Genomic DNA, 19,234 nt, shown 5'->3' on the forward strand with positions numbered 1-19,234 from the left:
TTCCAGTTTAGTATAATGTTTTTCTCTCTTGGACATTATAATTTTTCTTCCATTCGTAAAGCGCTTTATAGTTTTCTAAGCAGTTTCACATAGAGTAGCTCATTTGTGGAACTAATAGCATTTACGTGGGATCACAATATTCTAATAGAATTGTGCAATTCACATAATGAGTTTAACTTGTTATTAAAATGAATGCCACTTGGATAAGATTGAAGGGGAAACCAGGCAGGTCAACAATCTTGAGGTAAGTTCTGACCATTTTGGATTTGTAAGAGGTGAGGGTAAGAAATAAAGTTACTTTGGGAGAATACGACCATAGATAAAATAAGTTTTAAAATGAAGGGTGAAGGGACAAAGATTTCCTGTCCCTATTTCAAAATTTCCCTAAGAGTTGTGATAGAGATTGCCAATTTCCATTCTCCTCCTTTTCCTCCTCTTACAAACACAAGCTCTGCATTACTGGATGTGCCAAGCTGGAAAACTGCATCACCCAGCCTCCCTTTCCCCTTCTTGCTTTTATTAGCCTACGGTTTTTGCAACATGCTGGACCTTCTGACTCCAAGGAGATCTAGACAATGGAAGCTACACAGTAAGCATGGAAGAGAAAAAGATGGAAGGAATCTATGACGTCAGTGCTCTGTTAAACACCTCCATGCATTCTTCTATTATTCCAGCCATTGCTAGATGACTAATTTTGCTCAGGTACAACAAAACAACCTGGTGAAGCCTGCCTGCCACACACCTCTCCCTTCCTGATCTACAGAATCTCTAATCATTTTACCTTCATATAGGAAACTAATAGGAACTTATTCAGCTCTTAAGGAATTGCAACCGATAAGCGTTAGTAGTAGTGTAGGAAAAGAGTTAACACATGTTGGGAATAAAAAATACCCTTTTCAATGGCTGATGTAGCCAATAGATCCATGCTTTCCTTTTTCTTTCTCTCTGTCAAAGAGCCCTGATAGATATTTCAAAAGGCTTATCTGGCATCCCATGGAACATTCCAACAGGTGATCCATAGTGATTTTATATAAATAAAGCAACATTGTCCAGTGTTGTCATTCCCTTCTCTGCAAATATACTCCCTCCATCTGCCATTCCTGCTCACAAATAAACATCCTACGTATTAGCCTTTGTTTCAGACTTCTCTTTCCAGGGGTCCCAGGTGATGACAGATAAAATCATGCAGGAATAAACCAGTCCTGGATTGCCTGGCTCTGAGCTTTTTATTTTTAATATAAACAGGAGAGTTATTGTAGTTTTCAGTTCAATAATTTATCTATTGATAAATTATTAATATTTATCTATGGTCACATTCTCCCGAAGTAGCTTTTATTTTTTTATTATAAATATTGATCTATTGATAATTAAACCAATAATTTATCTTTTGGTTCCTTTTTTATAATTTTCAGTTTTTGATTTATATTCTCTGTTTAGTGATACTTCATTCTTGTATTTTCCTTTAGTTATTTAGACATGGTTTTCTTCAGCTCTTTGAACATATTTTAAATAGCTGATTTAAAGTCTGTTTAAAGTCTTTCCAGTAAGGACAACTTCTGGGTTTCACATTGACTGGCATTTTTACTGTGTATGGGCCATACTTTCTCAAAATTTTGCATCTCTTACAATTTTCAATATTTTGTATATATTTATTTTATTTCTTTATTTTTAAATATTTAATTTAAAAATAAAGACTGCACATATTCAATGTGCACAATGTGATGATTTGATATATGCATACATTGTGTAATGATTATCACAATCAAATTAGCACATACATTTATAAAATCCAATTTATATGTCATCTTTGTGTGGGGGCCATGCTAATCTTCTCTGTATTATTCTGATTTTAGTGTATGTGCTGCCAAAACAAGCACTAAATATTGTAGTTAAATAATGTGGCAACTTTGGAAATCAGATTTCCTTACACTTTTCCCAGGGTTGTTGCTGTTGCTGTTTGTTATTTTTGTGGCTGTTTGTTTAATTACTTTCCATGACTTCTGTGTTATCTCTTTTCTTTGTCCTGTGTGGACAGTTAAGCTTATTGGCCAGTTGATGATTAAACTAAGATTTTCTTAAATGCGTTGAACTAATAATTTTCCCTGCCTTCTCAAAGGCGGTTTTGCGTGTGTTGTGGTATGCCTTCAATGCTTTGCAAGGAGTTTGCAACTCTGCCTTCCTTTTATTCCTGCTTGGGGAGATCCTCAAAGTTGGCTAAAGTTGAAAGAGTAGAGCCTTCTCAAGTATTTCCTGGGCATTTCCTAGCTACATGTATGTGGCATTCTAGATTCCCAGGAATATTTCAACTTTAAAAAGTCTCCTATGAACAACTCTTTTCCTAGTTTTTTCCCCTTGTAGTTCTTTTCCTGGTCAGCTTCTTGTTTATCTCAGCTGTTTTCCCACCTCAAGCAGTTGCAATGTTAAACAGTTACCACTAATTGTTTCCAACAAATACCATGGAGAAAAAGCTGTTTTTAGAGTGTGAACTCTCAGTATAAAAATAATAATAATAATAATAATAATAAGGAAAAGCCAAGCAAGTTGGGGTTTCCAGGGAACTTCCAGATAGTCAGATAATGACAATTCTGTGGCTATAGGACTTTTGAGGAAGTCCAAACCCAAAATTTGTCTGCCCCTCCCAATGGCTATGCAGCTGCTGGTTTTGATGCCTAAATTGATTGTGAGGACTTTTGTTTTCAAAGGTTCTATAGATCTAGAGAGAGAAAACAATAGAAAAATGGGCAGTTGAAGTGCCGCAGTTTCCTGTTATTACCACAGTCTTACCACAATACTTTTATTGAATAAATACTTCTTGAGTTTGGTTAATTTTCAGAGTACTGAAAATATTTATTTCACTTTTTTTTGTCAGTGTTTTCATTGCTTGTATAAAGGAATAAATTATTGGACATCATTACTCCGTTATTCCTGCTGATATTACCCTTTGAAATCAATCTGAATCCAAAAACAAAGGGGAAATTAAGATATTCTCAGATAAAAGAAAGCTAAGAGAATTAGCCACCAGCAGAACTACCTTAAGAGAGTGGCAAAATAAAGCTCTCTTAATTAAATAAATTTTAAAAAAAGATAACAGAAGGACTTTTGGAACATTAGAAAGAAAACAAAAAAGAGAACAAATATATAGGTAAATAATATGGAAATGCCTTCTTTTTAGTTTTCTAAATTGTGTTCATCTAATGTGTTTCTCACTGTATGTAGACAAAACTTTTAAGGTAGTTATATAATGAATGTGGAAGGATAAATGGGTGTAAAGAGAGATAATATTTCCATGGTTTGCTCAAACTGGTAAAACAATGATAGCAGTGGACTCTGATTAAGTTGCTTATATATTATATAATATCTGGAACCTTCACTAAAACTATGTATAGATATAAACTCAAAACCACTGCATATAAATCAAAATGGAATCATAAAATGTACACTGAATCCACAAAAAGACAGGACAAAGAAACCAAAACCCAGAAAGCAAACAGAAAATAAACAGAGAAAGAATTAAGCCCTGAAATACCAATAATTACATTAACTAAGAAAGGACTAAATACACCAACTAAAAGATAGAGGTTAGCAGCATGGACAAAAATAACAAGCTATTAATATATTGTACATAAGAAACTTGCTTCAAATATAATGATATAGGCAGATTTAAGGCAAAAGTATAGAAAAAAGGTATACTATGCAAGCATTAATAAAAAGAAAGCAGGGGTGTCTATACTGATATCATATAAAATAGATTTCAAAGTGTATTAGTTCATTCTCACATTGTTATAAAGAACTATCTGAGACTGGGTAATTTATAAAGAAAAGAAAAGAAAAGAAAAGAGGTTTAAGTGGCTCATGGTTCCACAGGCTGTATAGGAAGCATGGCTGGGGAGGAAACTTAAAATCATGGTGGAAGGTGAAGGAGAAGCAGGCACGTCTTATATGTGGGAGCATGAGAAAGAGAGCAAAGAGGGAAGTAGTACACACTTTTAAACAACCATATCTTATGAGAACTCACTCACTATCATGAGAACAGCAAGGGGCAAATCCACCTCCATGATCCAATCACCTCCTACAGGTCCCTTCCCCAATAATGAGGATTACAATACCACACAGGGCCAAACCATATCACAAAGCAAAGAAAGTTATTAGGGTCACAGAGGAACAGTACAGAATGATTAATGGATCAATGCAATGAGAAGAAAGATATAGCAATCCTAAATATGTATGCACCATACAACAGAGCTGAACATACGTGAAGCAGAAACTTATAGAACTGGAAGGAAAAGTAGACAACTCATAATTACAATTAGATTACAATTCAACATCCCTCTTTCCACTATTGATAGTACAACTAGACAGGAAATGAGCAAGGCTATGGGAAATCTCAATAGCTTCTATTTATAGATCATTTTTGAAAAGCAACAGAATATACTTTCTTTTCTAGTAGTTGTGGAACATATACTAAGATAGACTGTATCTTGGATCATAAAACAAACATAAAAGTATTAAAAATAATTGAGATCAAATAAAGTGTATTCTCTGAAAATCATGCAATTAAATGACAATCTAATAACAGAATTATAATGGTCAAATCACCACACTACTTGGAAACGAAACTAAACAATACAATTAAAAATTATTCATGAATCAAATAGAAAGTCTCAAGGAGTGTTGAAAATACAGTAAAATAAATGAAATGAAAACCATAGCATATTAAAATTTGTGAGACACAGATGGAATAGTGATGAGAGAAAAATTTCTAGCACTAAATTCTTACATGAGAAAAAAAGAAAAGTCTCAAATCAGTAATCTAAGCTTCCACCCTGACAAAGCAGAAAAAGAGAGCAATTAAACTCAAAGTAAGGAGAAGAAAGAAAATGATATTAAGAGCAGAGATCAAATAAAGTAAACATACGTAGTTTGGGTGCAGTAGCTAATGCCTGTAATTCCAGAACTTTGGTAGGCTAAGGTGGGAGGATTACTTGAATGGTTGCTATGTCGCCCAGGCTAGTCTTTAACTCCTTGGCTCTACAAAAAATTTTAAAAAACAAGCCAGGCATGGTGGCAGACACCTGTAGTCTCAGCTACTTTGGAGACTGAGATGGGAGGATCACTTCAGCTCACAAGTTTCAGGCTGCGGTGAACTATGATTACACCACTGCGCTCCAGCCTTTGTGACAGAGCAAGGCCCAGTCTCAAAAAAAAAAAAAAAAAAAAAAAAAATCTGATCAAATTGATTAAAGAAAAGGTGGAAATCTTGCCTAGATCAGTAACAATAGAAAGGCAGTGAAAGTCCATCAACTCTGGATTTCTAATCATGGTGATAATGAATAGATAGTTTAAATTAAGTGTTCAGTTGAAAAACCTGAAAAGTTTATCTGGCTGAAAAAAATAAAAACTAAATATATATAAATAAATTTCATATATATATATGCTTGAAGTCATTGAGGAGCTAGTAAGACACTAAGAATTTATCAGACTAAAACATTAAGACCAAAAAGAAATATAGAGAGGTAAGCCTAGCATCTAGAGCCTCTTTTACTTCAGTGCATTTGCTGATACCTGATCCAGTGAACAGGAATTAATACAAAGAATGACAAAAAAACCTGGGAGCTATAAATAAATATATTTCAACATTTTAGGCAAATTCTGAAGTTTAACAATATAATTACCACAATTGAGAACTCAATGGATAGATTTAATTACATATTAGGTACAGTTAAAATGATAATTAGTAAACTAGTGATGAGGTCAGATGGAAAAAGTCTTAAGTGCAGCATAGACAAATGAACTGAAGAAAACCAGAAGGGAGAATGAAAGATGCAAAATGGGAAGTTCTAACATACATGCTAAGACGTAGAAGAAAAGTAGAAAGAATATAAGAAAGAGAATGATATTGGAAGAGACAATGCCTAAAATACAAATGCAAACTATAAATGAATGACTACGAGTTCCAAGTAAAACAAATGAAGAGGAACTTAGACCTATCATGGTAAAACAACTGAGGACCCAGGACAAAGAAAATCTGAATGGCAGTTGAGCAAAAGGACAAATTACTTTGAAAGGAGCCACAACTTGACTGACAGCAGACCTCTCAACAGAAACAATGAGAGACAGAAAATATTGAAATGATATTTTTAAAGTGCTGAAAAATAAAAAGGTTAACATAAATTAAATATCCTTCTGAAAAAAATTTTCAGAGAAAAGTAAAATATTTATAACAGTTACTCAGTAAAAGAATTTCTGAAGAGTATTCTTTAAAGAAAATAAAATAATCTAGTATATGAAGAAAGGAGAAAAAAAGAGTACCAAAAGTTAATCATTTGGATATATCTAAATGAATACTGACTAGAAAAAATAAAATGACTAATGCACTATCAGGTTTTATACACACACATGCATACATGCACTTAAAATTAAAATATAGAAAACTGGCAGCTTACAAGACATGAATATGGTAAATGGAGTTAAAGTGTTTTGAGGCCCATGAAATGCCTAGGAAAAAGTGAATAACCATCTTATATAAACTTTTTGTAAGTCAAGAATATATGTTCTAATTTCTTGTGTAATCACAAAACAAAGAAACAAATAAAAGTAGCAGCCAAGATAATAAAGAAAGAAAGTGGTTACAAAGAGCAAACTTCAATTAGTCCAAAACTAGATAAAAAGAAGAACAAAATAAAAGAAGTGAGACAAACTTATAGGAAATAGTGATTTTAGATTTTAAAAATTTGCATTAGCTATTGCACTACATATAGGTAGAATAAATGCTCCAAAAAAGGCAAAATTTCAGACAAAGCAAAAAAATAAAAACCAACTAAATGCAAATTGAAAAATACATTAAATATAAGGACACAGAAAGGTAAAAATTAAAGGGATGGAAAATGTATACTATGCAAACATTAACCAAAAGGCAGGCTTTGTAAATATGTCATTATTAGACGAAGACTTCAAGGCAAAAATTGTTAAAATAAATTAAGGAGGCTACTTTGCAATGGCAAAAGATCCAATTCATCAGGAAGGAATAATAATTTTAAATTTGTATATTTACCTAAAACATTTTAGGTAAATATACAAATAAAACATTTGTTTATATATAAAACATTTAAATATATAAAGCAAAAATAACTGATGAAGCTATAGCAAAAAAGTCCCAAAAAGTCTATAACCATAGTGGTACATTTTAAGACAATTCTCTCATTAACTAATAAAACAAAGCAGAGAATAAAAGAGTGAGAATATAGAATATTTGTACAACACAATTAACAAACAAGATGTGATTTAGAACACTGCATCCAACATCTGCAGAATATGAATTTGTATAAAGTGCACATGAAACATTAACCAAAATAGATCATCTGCTGATTCATATAGAAAGTCTAAACAAATTTCAAAGGATTGTCTTCATGCTGAGTATCTTCTCTGACCACAAGCAAATTAAGCTAGAAAACAAAAACAAAAAGATAACAAAAATTTCCATATGTTTTTGATTCAAAAAACGAATTATAGAGGAAATTGGGAATTTCTTTGAAATGAGTGATGATAAAAATATCACAACTTGACGATTAGAGCTAAAGAAATATAGAGGGATAATAATAGCTTTAGATCCATGTATATAATAATAAAGATTAAAAATAACCTGAGCATGAATCTAAAGAAATTGGAGGGAGAGGTGGAAACAACTATGAAACCCAAAGAAAATAGGAGGAAGAAAATTATAAATACAGTAGAAATTAAAGAAATAGAAGAAAACAAACATGCAGCAAAAGTAAATATTAATCTTTGAAATATTTACTGAAATTGATAAATTTCAGTTACACTGATAAAACTGATGAGACAGGTAGAAAGAGAAAAACTTCATGAATAAAATTTGGAATGAAAAGGGACATTGCTGTAGATCCTACAAATAATAATAGTTTTATACTCTGAAAACTTTATGCCAGACATTTAAAAATATTACGTGCATGGGAAGCTGAGGCGAGTGGATCACCTGAGGTCAGGAGTTCCAGACCAGCCTGACCAACATGGTGAAACCCCATCTCTACTAAAAATACAAAAATTAGCCGGGCATAGTGGCATGCACCTGTAATTCCAACTGCTTGGGAGACTGAGGCAGGAGAATTGCTTGAACCCGGGAGGCAGAGATTGCAGTGAGCTGAGAACGCACTACTGCACTCCAGTCAGGGTGACAGAGGGAGACTCCATTAAAAAAAAAAATTACTTGCAATAAGCAAATTCTTAGGAAAATTTTCTCTTACAAAAAGAGAAAAAAGAAAAAATAGAAAATTCGAATGTATTTAACTGTTAAAAATAACTTTCTTATGAAAAGTCTTCTATGGACAAAAAGAAAAAAAACCTCCATAATGAAATGGCTTCTTTCATGAAATCTACCAGTTATTTAAGAAGAAAGTCATGACAATCTGGTGCACCTTCCTCTAAAGAACAAAAAACCAAAATAAAACTAGGAAACACTACCACTTCATGCATAATCTCTACACCAAAACTGACAAGGAATTACAGAAATAGCAATTATCTTGAATTGTTATTAACGTAGAGGAAAACTTTTATAAACAAACTAAGAGCAAAATGCAAACCAAATCCAGCAGTAAATAAAAATAGCCATTCTTCGTGACTAAGTTGATTTTATTTCAAAAATACAAAATTTATTTAACATTAGAAAATTATAGTTTCCTGTGTAGGCATCATATACATAATTCATCACATCAACAGAGTAAAAAAAGTTTTAAATAAATGCAAAAAAATAAATTTTAGAAACGTTTTCTACTTACGATTAAAACAAACACATAAAACATCCTAGCAAACTAGGAATAAAAATAAATTCTCTAAATTTGATAAAATATAACTATGAATAAACCTGTAGCAAACATCATATTTAGTAATGAAATGTTGAAGGGAATTCAAGATTGAGAATGATTTAAGGGTGTTTTCTACTATCAATGCTATTGAACTTTGTACTAGAGGTCATTTTCAAGGCAAAGAGATTTTAAAATAAACAAAAGATATAAGAATTAAATAAAAGCACTAAAATTTATACTATCAAAGATAATATAGTCATAATCATAAAAATCAAAAAGCCTTTCAGATAAATTAATGAGTGTAGCAAGTTTACAGATAAAAGGATAATATATTTTTGCATATATTACAATTATATTATTGTATAGTTACCTCTAAAAGAAGAAGAAATTTATCAGGAGAAACCATTTTAATTTGCAAAGATAAGAAGTTATTTGGGACAGATCAATGGATGATGTATATGATGTCTACACAGGAAACTATAAAACAATATTGAGAGAAAATAGTTTCTAAATAAATAGAGGTGATACCATGTCAATTGATTGGAAGACTAAAAATTATAAAAATATCAATTCCCCCCAAATTGATATTTAGATTAAATACAATTCCAAACAAATTACCCAACAGATTGTATTATGGAAATTGGTAAGCTAATTCCTAGTGTATACAGAAAAGAAAAAAGACAAGAGTAGCAAAGGCAAGTTGCAGGAACTTGTTCTGTTAGATATCAGACTTATGTTAAAGCTACAGTAATTAAAACAATATGGCATTGAAAAATATACTAATGGAATAGAACACATTCAGAAACACACACACACATATGGAGACTTATTTATTTTTTTAATTGTATTATTATTATACTTTAAGTTTTAGGGTACATGTGCACAACGTGCAGGTTTGTTACATATGTATACATGTGCTTTGTTGGTGTGCTGCACCCATTAACTCGTCGTTTAGTATTAGGTATATCTCCTAATGCTATCCCTCCCCAATCCCCCCACCCCACAACAGTCCCCGGTGTGTGATGTTCCCCTTCCTGTGTCCATGTGTTCTCATTGTTCAGTTCCCACCTATGAGTGAGAATATGCGGTGTTTGGTTTTTTGTCCTTGCAATAGTTTGCTGAGAATGATGGTTTCCACTTTCATCCATGTCCCTACAAAGGACATGAACTCATCATTTTTTATGACTGCATAGTATTCCACGGTGTATATGTGCCACATTTTCTTAATCCAGTCTATCGTTGTTGGACATTTGGGTTGGTTCCAAGACTTTGCTATTGTGAATAGTGCCGCAATAAACATACGTGTGCATGTGTCTTGATAGCAGCATGATTTATAACTCTTTGGGTATATACCCAGTAATGGGATGGCTGGGTCAAATGGAATTTCTAGTTCTAGATCCCTGAGGAATTGCCACACTGACTTCCACAAGGGTTGAACTAGTTTACAGTCCCATCAACAGTGTAAAAGTGTTCCTATTTCTCCACATCCTCCCCAGCACCTGTTGTTTCCTGACTTTTTAATGATTGCCATTCTAACTGGTGTGACATGGTATCTCATTGTGGTTTTGATTTGCATTTCTCTGATGGCCAGTGATGATGAGCATTTTTTCATGTGTTTTTTGGCTGCATAAATGTCTTCTTTTGAGAAGTGTCTGTTTATATCCTTTGCCCACTTTTTGATGGGGTTGTTTGTTTTTTTCTTGTAAATTTGTTTGAGTTCATTGTAGATTCTGGATATTAGCCCTTTGTCAGATGAGTAGGTTGCAAAAATTTTCTTCCATTCTATAGGCCTGTTCACTCTGATGGTAGTTTCTTTCACTGTGCAGGAGCAAAGAGGATACAAACAAATGGAAGAACATTCCATACTCATGGGTAGGAAGAATTAATATCATGAAAATGGCCATACTGCCCAAGGTAATTTATAGATTCAATGCCATCCCCATCAAGCTACCAATGACTTTCTTCACAGAATTGGAAAAAACTACTTTAAAGTTCATATGGAACCAAAAAAGAGCCTGCATCGCCAAGTCAATCCTAAGCCAAAAGAACAAAGCTGGAGGCATCACGCTACCTGACTTCAGACTATACTAGAAGGCTACAGTAACCAAAACAGCATGGTACTGGTACCAAAACAGAGATATAGACCAATGGAACAGAACAAAGCCGTCAGAAATAATACCGCATATCTACAACTATCTGATCTTTGACAAACCTGACAAAAACAAGAAATGGGGAAAGGATTCCCTGTTTAATAAATGGTGCTGGGAAAACTGGCTAGCCATATGTAGAAAGCTGAAACTGGATCCCTTCCTTATACCTTATACAAAAATTAATTCAAGATGGATTAAAGACTTACATGTTAGACCTAAAACCATAAAAACCCTAGAAGAAAACCTAGGCAATACCATTCAGGACATAGGCGTGGGCAAGGACTTCATGTCTAAAACACCAAAAGCAATGGCAACAAAAGCCAAAATGGACAAATGGGATCTAATTAAGCTAAAGAGACTTGATTTATGATAGAGATTCCTGTAAGAAAGTAGGAATGATCAACCTTTTCATTGACTTTTCTGGGTCTACTGAATATCCATATGGAGAATAGACATTTTTTGACCCCTGCTTCACACCAGTAACAAAATCAATTTCATCTGGGATATAGACCTTAAAGTTTCTAGAAAACACACAACCTTACCTATAAATGATTTGGAGACTTAAATGGTCACTTAAAAATGAGAATACTTAAATGACCAATAAACATATGGAAAAGATGCTCAAAAGGAAGTTGGAAATTGAAATAACTGAAATATCAGTATGCATTCTCCATACTAATTAAAATGAAAAAGACTGACAATGGAAAGTTTTAGCTAAAATAGCAGGTGTGGAGCACTGCTGCTGGGTCACTGCTGCTGAGAATGTCAGCTAACACTACTCACTGGCGTTATCTCCTAAAACAACTCCACTCTTTGGAATAACCAGTAGAAATACATGCACATATGCGCCAAAAAAAAAAAAAATCAAAGAATGTCAACAGAAGGATGGCTTATAATAGCCAAAACCTGAACCAATACATTTGATAGGCAAATTAATAAGTCATATATCTGTTCAAGCAGTTATTATACAGCAGTGAAATAGATGTACTATTACTACATGCTGAAACATGAATGAATTCACAGACATAGAATGTTGAGCAAAAGAGGTCAGATATAAAAGGGAACACCAAGTGCTATATGATTCCACTTACATAAAGTTAAAAAGCAGTCACAGCTAAATTATAATGTTCAAAATCAGGGTATTGATTGCAGTTTTGGAGGAAGAGGGCAGTGACTGGAAGGAGGCTTGAAAGGAGGACATACTGATTCCTGGTAATAGTCTAGTTCATGATGTGGCTGATATTGACGTGGAGGTTCACTTGTGATAGTCACTGGCTATAAGCTATATTTTGTGCACTTCTCTATATTTTTCTAATACCTGAATTATTAAAAATGTGTAAAGAGTAAATATCAGTTATATTTCCCAAAGTTTCAAGAAAATCATAAATTACAAAAGTAGTCCAGAACCTAGAAAAAAAAAATGAAGGAAACTTTCCCAGTCTATTCTATAATAATGCTATACTTGATCCCCAAATTGGATGAATACAGAATTCATGAATATAAAAAGCAGCCAAGAAAAAAAAAAAACTAAAGGACAATCTTATTATTAAGTATAGAAGAAAAATGTAGGCAAATATATCAAATATCAACAAATGTAACCAATAGGTGTACATTTTGTAATAGATAACCTGTTAAAATAATGCTAAATCCTGAACAAATATGTTATATCTCAGAAATGCAATAATGGTTCAAAATGAGAAGATCTATTAAAAAAATTAACAAATCAATAAAAGAAAAAATGTATGATCATGTCAATATAGAAGAAAGTATTTTTCAAATGATTCAGTATCCATTCTTAATAAGTATTTGAATTTGAAAGAAATAATAAGTGCCCAAAGTTTGTTTTGTTTGTTTTGTTTTTGTTTTAAAGCAAAATCAAAACAAAACAAAACAAAACAAAAAACCAGGAAGGCAATGAAGATTTTGAGGAGGAAAATTTAGGACAGTGTTTTTCAACCTTGGGGTTGAGAAAGCTTTCCAGATTGACAGATTTTTTGACATAAAAACTAAATTTTCTGTATGACACAGATTCTACAGCCTAAGATAAAAGGTAAATGACAGGTTGAAAGAAAATAACTGAAACATATATAAAAGAGCAAGCATTCTTATCCAGATGTGTGTGTGTGTGTGTCCGATAACTCAACAAGGAAAACAGGTATCTCAATACAAAATTGTACAAAAACTTAATAGGTGGTTTCAGCACAAGGAAAAATAGAAATAATGGATAAGTTTAAAGAGACCTTAAACCAAAAAAAAAAAGACAGAAAAATTAAAATGTAAAAAGGACACTCTAAAGAATTGAAAATACTTAGGTATCATTTGAACATGTTTGGGAAAATGAGAGCCATAATCCACTATGGTGGGCATGAAAAATTGCAAAGATATTTTTAGAGGGGCAATTTTCCAGTTTCTATCAAAATTCAAAATTCCCATAAACTTTGATCTAGAAATTCCACTTTTCAGTATTTATTCTTGAGCAATGCTTGCAAAGCACACAAGGAAGCAGGTAAAGAGACACTAATTATAGCACTTGTTTTCATAATTGAGAAAAATTGGGGATAAACGATTCTTATGTTTTGGTAATCAAATATTTATATGAATTAAGTTCGTCAATGTTATGGAAACTATTCAGAAATGTAAACGATTAAGGCAGATTTACAAATACTGAAATAGAAAGATCTTCAAAAGTTATTAATTGGAAAATTGTTATAAAACAATATTAAATATTATCCCATTTATGAAAAAGTAAACACTTTATGTATTAAACACACATGTGGAAATATGTATTTTAGGTAAATTAATAGGACAAAGTGCAGAAGATGCATTTAAATGATAACAGTTGCAGTGATCAGTTCTGTGCAAGGAGTGATATTGGGGTTGTGTGAAGTGAGATTTTCACTTTAACTCTAGCTACATATTGCTTCCATTTATAAAATAAATTTGTGTTTGTGCATTGCTTATGTGATTAAAATGTGAATTAAAATGTTGGTGAAAGTATTACTGTAACATTCACTTGTGTCAAGGTATATGGATTTGTGGTTTTATCAGCCTCTCTGTGACTTATTTTTTTCAAGAATGCAAATCTATCCTTCTGTCTTTTTCTACGAATCATCTCAGGAATCAAATTATAAAATTCTAACTTGAAATATCAGTTAAGTGTCTAATAGAAAAAAGTAGGAATAAAAAGTCATAATGAAAAGTAGTAAAATTTGTAGTAAACATAGTAAAACAAGAATCACAGTTAAGTTATTCTTTTCAGCTGAATTTGGCATTTTTAGAATGATGAGAATATCAAAGAATTTATAGATTACTCTCAGAAAGATCTCCACCAAATACTGTGATGCAAAAATGGTTCTATATTCCACTTGATATTTATTGTGGAATTGGAGACCTACATGGGAACATTCCATCTGCTGCCTCTTCATTCCCTACTTCCCTTATTATTCTGGCTACATGGAGAAAGTATTGACTTTTGTTCCAAACATATGTCTTTCTTAGTAGGACTTCTCTTCTAGACCCTAGGGACCTTGAGCAACTAGTTTGTGTGCCAGCAGTTCTGTATTTTTGGATAATGAAAATTGATTTTCCTCTTCTTAGCAGGTGCTGTCTGAGTGAGCCTCTCCCCTCACGACCTGTGCAGATCGTGCCATCAATAGGAGGAGAGGGGAAGGGGATGAATGTTCGGAGTTCTTACACTTTACCTGAGGGGCCTCGGGAAGCCTCGTGGCCATGAGGGTGCGCTAGAAAAAACAGTAATAATAAACTTAGTTTAGAACTGTTCTCATCCTTGATATTTCCTGGAATGATTCAATATCTATATGCATTTTCTGGGATTATCCAAATCAACAGATCTTCATGAAGGGTTTATTATGCTCTTCATAGTTCTAAATGGATCATACTTGTTAAATGAGTAATGGAAAGACTCCTTTTAAGGAAAAAGAGTAATTATAAAGGATCTCAGGTGATGGCTTAAATTATGTTTGTTACAGTGCCACCTATATTTGTTAAAACATAAAACTAAGTATTATTATGCTTAGAACTGTTTAATTTCTGTGAAAGCCTAGCTACAGAGATGAGGTTTTGGTTGGTACACACTGGAAAACTAGGAGCCTTTGAGTCAGGAAATAAATGCAAAAGTAAATTTTGAGCTTGCGTATAGAATAGATTTGGAGTTTTGAGTCTACAGGGTAATCAATTCAAAAGTTATTGCAGGTTCCCAGGTCTAAGTTGTTAAGTGTCTGAACAAGTGTATGGTGGCTTGGGGACAGGGGAAGGGTTAAATGCAGATAGGAAAATAGGAGTCTTTCTAAAAGATGGGAAAACTCCAGAGCAAAGCCTTCTAAAAGTCTTGGTATTTTTAGGTGTTAAAGAAAGTGAGGCTGTTATCTAAGAGTGTAAATCTGTCAATTGTTAAGACCTTCGGAGACAAGGACATGAAGGGTATGGTCAGAGGATTGGGTCACTGGGCTGACTTTCAAAAATAAGTACTTCAGTAGGCAATACACAAGGCAAGTGGATAGACTGTCATAACAGTTTACAAGTCAGTTGCTAGGAGAAGCCATACAAGGCAGCAGCTCCTCTGGATATCCAGAGGGTGAAACTGCAGGAACAGCCCTAATGCCCTGTTATATTCTAGGTTAATTTTCCTCCTTCAAGTACTCAACTGTTGCATGTGCTATGAATGGAAGTTTGTTTGCTTGCCAGAGGCGAAGGTAAAAAGAAAACAGGCAAAGGAGGAATATTTGTTAATGCATGGTAATTACATGATATGGAGGAATTCTAGAGATGATTGAAGAAAATCTACAAAATTAAAGTCCCAAAAAAAAATTTAGAAAAGTCATGAGAAAGTAAAATCAGAATTTTATATGGAAGACAAAATGCAAAGGCTGTAAGAAGCACCTCAACGATGTCACATTTCTACTTGATGTTGAATAAATGTAACTGTGAGTAGACATCAACATTTATTTCTGAATAATTCTGAATTTGAGGACCAAAAAGTAGGACTTATTATTCTGGAAAAGTGTTTAGGTCACTAAAATTATTTAGGATTATATTTTTGTGATTTGACCTAGAGCTCTGCAAATACCTTTGAAAGAGTACAACAAAATTTCCCAGCAAAACTCTGAGGAGCAGACATGAAATTGGGAGTATGGCAAATGGTGTATCTGAGAGAATAGTATAGTAGGTTCATAGTAATTTTTTGGAATAATAATATGGGCTTTCATATGGTAATATAACAGATGGCCAAGAATGGCTAGCAAATAATTGAGTTAAAACTTTGATACAATAAGTTAAAAACATATACTTGGTATACTTGTGATTGGAATACAAACATACAAGTGCAAATCTGCCTGGGTATAGCTTATGTAAAAAGTCTTTTGGATATTAATTAATACCTCAGAGAATCAATGTGGGAATTGACACATTGGAAGAATAATAAATATATGAAAACATGTAATATGTAATACATAAATATGTATTCATAAACATCTGAAATATATGGTTCACATTTCTAGGTCCCACATTTTAAGGAGGATCCCCCATTACAAAAATGAATGGTTATTCAGAGGAGCACAAACAGAAAAGTCCCTTATTTAGCAGTCATTTCATGTAAGGATTGGGATAATTGACCAAGAGAGGGAAAAACCTACATGGTGCATAATTACTCTTCTACACATTTGAAGAGCTGTGTGTTGAGGAAGGACTAGCTTTTTTATCATTCTAGAGGACAGGACTTGAGCCAACAGTTTAAACTTCCTCAGAGATGGATTTTTAGCTAAGTACAAGGCAACACTTTCCTTCTAATGATAAAAGCTTCCCCACATTGGAATGGCCTTCCTGTGCGGCAGGGATGGATGTTTCAGTCACTAGGAGTGATCAAGCTGAGGTTGGGTTATCACTGCCAAAACTGCTCCAGAGGATTTATTTGTTGGGAGGAAGGCTGTACTAGCTTAATATTGATGTTCCTTTCAACTTCAAAATTGTACTATTCTATGAAAATACATTAAAATCTGACTATTTCAGAATGTGATAGTGCTTTATGTGTCGTTTACCATTTGTCTAAAGAAGTTAACAGGCAACCTACAGAATGTGAGAAAATATTCACAAATGAAACATCTAACAAAGTTCTAATATTCAGAATCTATAAGGAACTTTGCGAAAAAACAAATAACCTTATTTAAAAATGGGCAAAGATATGAACACACAGCAGATATGTCTCAAAAGAAGACACGTGTAGACAACAAACATGAAAAAATAATAAATCATTAGTGAAATGCAAATCAAAACCACAATGAGGTTCCTCACACCAGTCAGAATGGCTATTATTAAAATGTCAAAAAATATAGCAGATGCCGGTGAGGTTGCAGAGAAAAGGGAACACATATATCCAGTTGGTGGGAATATAAATTAGTTCAGCCACTGTGGAAAGCAGTTTGAAGATTTCTCAAATAACTTAAACTAGAACTACTATTTAACCCAGCAATCTGCTTACTAGATATATACTCATGGAAAAATAAATCATTCTACCAAAGTGACAAATGCATTCATATGTTCAGAGCAGCACTACTCACAATAGCAAAGACATGAAATCAACCTAGATGCCCATCAACAGTGTACTGGATAAAGAAAATATGGTACATATACACTATGGAATACTACACAGCCATAAAAAAATAATTAAATCATGTCCTTTGCAACAACATGGATGCAGCTGGAAGACAGTTATCCTAAGAAAATGAACACAAGAACAGGAAACTACTGCATGTTCTCACTTATAAGTGAGAGCTAAACATTAAGTACACATGGACATAAAGTTGGGAACAGTAGACTCGGGACTACTGGGGGGAAGGTGGGATGGGAGTGAGGGTTGAAAAACTACCTATCGGTATTATGCTCGCTTCCTGGGTAACGGGATCATTTGTACACCAAACCTCAGTGACACACAATTTGTCCATGTAAGAAACCTGCAGGTGTGCCCTTGAAACTAAAATAAAAGTTGGGGGAGAAAAGTAAGCTCAGGAGAGAAATAATGAAAAATAAAAAAGATCAATCACAGCAAGGGTAAGATAAGAGAATATAATTACAAATTGGAAACAGAAAGGTATAATACTTGTTTAAAAAACTGAGTTAGATGATAGATGACAGATATGCAGATAGATAGAGATATAACTACTGATAGATATAAGTGGCTATTCATTACTTAATAAACATAACTCATGTGCTTTAAAATATCCAGATATTATAAGGCATCTTCCAGGGAACAGGTATTGAAGTGGAAAGGGAGGAGTTAATTTTTGTCCTCAAAGCCCACAGGAACGTTTACCAACTTCTGCCCAGACCTCCTTTCTTCCTTTTGGTGAGTTAAGTCAGTCTCTGCTTTGTTTGATGCTGCCCATTTGAGGAAAGCTCATCCCTGACCTTCTGCCAGAGAGACTGATGACAAGGACAGTTTGCACTAACCTTGACATTCACCAGGGTAAATGGCTTTTTCCACAAGTAGTCCGCAAACAAGGAGAGCCAGTCAAGAGCTAATGAATCTGCACCTGAGAGAAACTGAACAACAATTGTGCTTTTAAAGAAGAAAAGAGTCCTTGGAAGGTGCAGGCCCATCTGATGCTTACAGGTTCAGGGGAAATTAACTCTTTTAGTCAACGCAGTTTGAAAATAAATAAATAAAAACAACCCCTGGTCCGAAAACCTGCCACGAGGGATCCTTTTTAAGCTTGTCTCTCTGGGCTTTCCTGCCTCCAGTGAATTCTCTTTTTTTTTTTTTTTTTTTTTTTCTTTTCTTTTATTATTATTATTATTATTATTATACTTTAGGTTTTATGGTACATGTGCGCAATGTGCAGGTAAGTTACATATGTATACATGTGCCATGCTGGTGCGCTGCACCCACCAACTCGTCATCTCGCATTAGGTATATCTCCCAATGCTATCCCTCCCCCCTCCCCCCACCCCACAACAGTCCCCAGAGTGTGATGTTCCCCTTCCTGTGTCCATGTGTTCTCATTGTTCAATTCCCACCTATGAGTGAGAATATGCGGTGTTTGGTTTTTTGTTCTTGCGATAGTTTACTGAGAATGATAATTTCCAATTTCATCCATGTCCCTACAAAGGACGTGAACTCATCATTTTTTATGGCTGCATAGTATTCCATGGTGTATATGTGCCACATTTTCTTAATCCAGTCTATCATTGTTGGACATTTGGGTTGGTTCCAAGTCTTTGCTATTGTGAATAATGCCGCAATAAACATACGTGTGC

General features: G+C 33.7%; 1 non-coding gene across 1 annotated transcript; it reads right to left on the reverse strand.

Moving 5' to 3' along the window:
* Positions 1–1,774: 1,774 nt before the first annotated feature.
* On the reverse strand, positions 1,775–1,877 carry LOC129030922 (U6 spliceosomal RNA). The gene has a single exon (XR_008500820.1). It is a non-coding gene; the product is annotated as a U6 spliceosomal RNA (small nuclear RNA).
* Between the last annotated feature and the right edge of the window lie 17,357 nt (positions 1,878–19,234).

This window comes from Pongo pygmaeus, chromosome 12 (genome assembly GCF_028885625.2).
Source record: "Pongo pygmaeus isolate AG05252 chromosome 12, NHGRI_mPonPyg2-v2.0_pri, whole genome shotgun sequence".
NCBI lineage: Eukaryota > Metazoa > Chordata > Mammalia > Primates > Hominidae > Pongo > Pongo pygmaeus.